The 5,123-nt window shown below is 41.3% G+C and overlaps 1 pseudogene; it reads right to left on the reverse strand.

Moving 5' to 3' along the window:
- Positions 1-3,758: 3,758 nt before the first annotated feature.
- Positions 3,759-4,340, reverse strand: LOC128068481 (RNA polymerase II subunit A C-terminal domain phosphatase SSU72-like; annotated as a pseudogene).
- Between the last annotated feature and the right edge of the window lie 783 nt (positions 4,341-5,123).

Raw genomic sequence — 5,123 nt, forward strand, 5'->3', positions numbered from 1 at the left:
TGTCTCCAAATGCTGCCCTTTCCACAACCTTCTAAATATTCCATTTGCTCTGTGTCTTAAATGGAATCATGTCTTTCTACTCAAGAAATCACTGTGTTTCCAATAGCACATCTAAAACTCTTATTTCCATCCCTCATATTTATATAGAAAGATATTGTTAGTTACTATTACATCTTACAAACATTACTTCCTCTTCTTTTAGCAAAATTACCAGCACCAGGTGTTTATATTACCTAGAAACTATTTTCCCACCATATTTAAGTAATGCCCGATCTAGCCCCATCCTCCCCACCTCATGTTTTGTTTTTTTTCTTAAAAACAGAGCACCAGGAGGTCTGCAGAGAATTTAGCAGGCTTCTAGTTCAAATTCTGGCTTGGTTTTGGCAGATCTAAAGTTGGAAAGACCTTGTTACGATGAGGAGCCTTCTAAGATACTGCTAAATGGAATGTCCAATAATGAAGGTCAGGACTCGGCATCCTGGGAGCCTACTCACCAGAGAGTAAGACTCTACAACACTTGTGAATGCCACCAAAAGTTTGCAGCCATAGCCAAACACTAAGTAACATCCATAGCTCCAGGTAAATGATTTCTCCATTCAGATCGTCTCCTCTAATCTGTCTCTGACTCTCTACACAAGGAAACCCCAGGTGCTGCAGGCGTGCATGTTGCAACATGAGCCCAGGCAACTTTGCAGGTGACCTTCTACTAACCTCCTGCTCTCATTCTTACCAACTCCAATAACCAAAAGATCCCTCACTCAATGCCCTCAATGTTCAGAGTTTTGATAGTAACAAGATTTCTAACTCTACCAGAGACACTAGCTGCTACACTTTCATTAAGATTAGAATCTAATTAAAGTTCGATTAAACCACTAGATTAAGATCTAAACAGTAAATTCACCAGCATTAAAGTTCTAACTTTCCAATCTTTTTTATATTTTTATGATATATAAGGACTTTTAGATGACATTCTGCAATCTATTTAATCCAGGCCTATCCCTTTTAATTTATTCACATACATTTTATATTTTACTTTTCAAATAGATGTATTACATTGTTAAACTTTTATTGGGCTGTAGATGATTTACAGTGTTGTATCAGTTTCTACTGTAAAGTGAATCAGTTAAACATATACACATGCCCACTCTTTTTTAGATTCTTTTTCCATATAAGTCATTATAGAGTTGAAAAGTGTTCCTTTGGCTGTAGAGTAGGTCCTGATTAGTTATCTATTTTATATATGCTTTATACTTTGTAATTCATCACTGTAATCACTCTATTTAAGCACCTGCAACATTTTACTCCTCTGTCATATTTGCCTTCACTTGCCCAAACAGACAGGAACACAAGTAGGAACATATTAAATTCTCCACAAAATGGGTTTTCTGATCAAAATAATATCAACTAGACCAAACATTTTTGCCTTCGAAGAACACCCAATACTACCTAAAAATCCTACTTCAATTTGGTGTTCCCGTTACATGAAAAGGACTTCCTTGATAGCTAAGTTAGTAAAGAATCTGCCTGCAATGCAGGAGAGCCTGGATGGATTCCTCAGTCAGGAGGATCCACTGGAGAAGGGATGGGCTTGCCTACTCAGTACTCTTGGCCTTCCTTTGTGTGCTCAAAATTCTCCAAGCCAGGCTGCAGGAATACATGAACTGTGGACTTCCAGGTGTTCAAGCTGGTTTTAGAGAAGGCTTACTCCTTGGAAGGAAAGTTATGACCAACCTAGACAGCATATTGAAAAGCAGAGACATTACTTTGTCAACAAAAGTCCATCTAGTCAAGGCTATGGTTTTTCCAGTAGTCATGTATGGATGTCAGAGTTAGACTATAAAGAAAGCTGACCACAGAAGAACTGATGCTTTTGGACTGTGATGTTGGAGAAGACTTTTGAGAGTCCCTTGGACATCATGGTGATGAAACCAGTCCATACTAAAGGAGATCAGTCCTGGGTGTTCATTGGAAGGACTGATGTTGAAGCTGAAACTCCAATACTTTGGCCATCTGATGCGAAGAGCTGATTCATTTGTAAAGACCCTAATGCTGGGAAACATTGAGGGCAGGAAGAGAAGGAGATGACAGAGTATGAGATGTTTGGATGACATCACCAACTCAATGGACCTGAGTTTGGGTAAACTCTGGGAGGTGGTGATGGATAAGGAGGCGTGATGCAGTTCATGGGGTTGCAAAGAGTTGGACACGACTGAGTGACTGAACTGAACTGTGGCTCAGCTGGTAAAGAATCCACCTGCAATGCGAGAGACCTGGGTTCCATCTCTGGGTTGGGAAGATCCCCTGGAGGAAAGGAAAGTCTACCCACTCCAGTGTTGTGGCCTGGATAATTCCATGGACTATACAACCACTTCCACCTTCTTTTCATTCATTACATGAAATGATAGCCTCAACAGATTTTCCCCTCCCATAAGCAATCCTGATCCTGACTACTCACAATCAGCAGAGAGGCTGACCATAGAGGGCATTAATTCTACCAGGAAAGAAACTCTCATCTCCTTACTACCCGCACTGCCACATGCATATATGTTCACGTGGTCACCTGTGGGGGATGACAGAAACTTGAGAGTGATTTAAATTCTTCCCTCTCTCTCTTCTTCAGCAAGTCCTGTCATTTCAGCTCCTCTCTCTGATCTCACGTCTACTCTACCTGTCCAGAGCTGCCACCTATTTCTGGGTCCACTCTTCTCAGGAACTAAGTACAAGCTAGGCTCTCCAGGTCCAAGCTTGCTTCATTCTGCCTACACTCTGTAAAGAAACTCGGCTTCTACTTTATGACATAGCAAGTAACCTAAACTAATTCAGCCATGCCAACTGCCTCTCCTTGATTTTCTTTTGTAAGTCATGTAGGCCTTGGTGCCACTGCTGAGCAGAACCAAGAATGTTGCACTTCGCTAGAGTGTAGTCTACTTTCAGAGGAGCACAAAATGCAAAACTATGAATGCCTTAAGCCTGAAGAAGTTTCTCATTAGGAAAGAATGCTTTTCTCCATGGGATTCACATGGCTTAAACAATAAGAATCCAAGGGGCTCAGTTTGTATATGCATCCCCTACCACAAACAAAAAGACATATTTTCTTTAAATTAGGAGTTTTATTTCATTTAGCAAGCTAACTAATTGAAGAGATCATGCCAAGATTTTAGTAATAAATACCATCCATTATCTACCCTTAATAAAGTTGGCATTAGTAAAAGACATACAATCTAAAACTATAAATATTTCTAAGTTCATACATTCAGTATAATACTCTCTCATCACACACACACACACACACACACACACACACACACACACACACACATCATGTTTAACATTATGCCAAAAGGGCAAAGGAAGTTGAAGTTGTTATCAATATAATGAATGGAATAATTTTTTTAAAATAAGAATATCCTTCAACATATCACTTGTCCATTATAAGCTTGGTTTGTTCATTAGAAAAATGCAGTCCTAGAAGTTTCTTTGCAAATTGTGTGAGCATTGAATTGTTCCTTCCAAGTACCCACACCATTGTCCCTCACATTGAAAGGGTTTTGATGCCTACTTGTAGTCCATGTTCTATTTCCCTTAAAATCTTTTTCTCCTCCACTTCCTTCCCTGGGTGGGGTATATCTGAAAAAAGATCATATCAATAGCTTTTAGTGGAAAGGGCTTTGAAGATGTTTCTCACAGAAAGTGCTAACTTGTCCAAAAGTCCAGGCATAAGTTCTTACTAACAAAGGAGCTGAAACCAGCCAAGATCTTCAGTGGAAGAGGATCATGTGCAGAAAGCACCTTCCTGTTTTCTCCTTTGTTGCCTGGAGCAGCTCAGCCAGACTGCTTTCCATGTCCTCAGCCTGCTGGAGACCTTGGCAGAGCTCACAGAGGATCAAAGCTCCCAGGGTGGCTGCCTCCAGGGTGCCCTCCATGTCCACGTTGATCACGTGCACAGGCTGGAAGGTCTCCTCTTTGGCACACAGCTCTGCCACCACCTAGAAGTAGACTCTCTCGTTACAGGTGAAGGTGACATCAGAGGGATCTCTTCACCCTTGAAATCTTCCTGGATGGGACTTGATTTTCTCATTTTTTCCCCCAAGATTTGTAAGCCTCCATTCCTTTTGTAGTATTTTCAGTCTTTACAGGAAAGGTCCTTGCACATCTTCTTATATGAAGTTGAACATAACACACCACTGGTTGGCTGGGTGCCAGCCTTGGGACCTTACTCAGAATACCGCCCCAAAAGGCTTGACACTGAAGCCTTTTCTCTTGAAGATGCGTCAGGCTCCCTTGCTCCTATTTGCGTTACTCATATAGACTACCGCCACCATGAGGGGACAGGAAGGCATGATGGTGCTCACTGGGACTCCATCCAGATGGATAGATTTCAGGGGCTGAGGGGGACTCTGAAGCCACAGAGAAGATCAGCTGGGTCCTGTTCTTCCAAGCAGTGTTAGTGTCAAGGAACAAAACCCTATTTTTATGGAGTCCCCTTCTCCCCATTGTGGAGGGGGAACTCTTGATTGGTAATTGAGTTAAATCTTGAGTGATGGAGTTTTTGCTTTTCAGTATTAAATTAACTGAATTTGGATAGGGGCTCTCACCAGAGAAGTGAATCCAATCTAGTCATCAGAACAATCTGGTGATTAAATCACCCTCTACTGTGACGACTTGCCTACTCACCCACCAGCATTGTGCAACCTCCAGTTAAACCTGTTGTGCTGGTGTGTATGGGACTAAGACCAGTTAGACAAAACAACTACTCAACCTGCCTGCCTGTCACAGGACTCTGATAACCTGATGAATGCATACGGAAAATGTCCTTGAAATTTCCAAACCTATTAATTCAATGATACAAAGAATTACAATGGCTGTTCTGTACTTCTCATGTACAGTTGATACCCCAGAGTGTAGCTGTGTTAAATCATATGAAGATATCTGTAGTTGTGCCCATCAATCAATAAACTGATTTGCCATTGTCAAAAGCAACCTCTGGATAACAGGCCTGCCAATGGTGTTTCACAAGTTGCAAGAACATCACATTTTCTCCATTGGCTTTTTCTCAATTCGTAATGATTCTGAAGAGAGCAATGTGAACTCCCTCTCCCTTAATATGTCTCCAAGAGCAGCTC

The sequence above is a fragment of the Budorcas taxicolor genome, chromosome 25, assembly GCF_023091745.1.
Source record: "Budorcas taxicolor isolate Tak-1 chromosome 25, Takin1.1, whole genome shotgun sequence".
NCBI classification, from domain to species: domain Eukaryota; kingdom Metazoa; phylum Chordata; class Mammalia; order Artiodactyla; family Bovidae; genus Budorcas; species Budorcas taxicolor.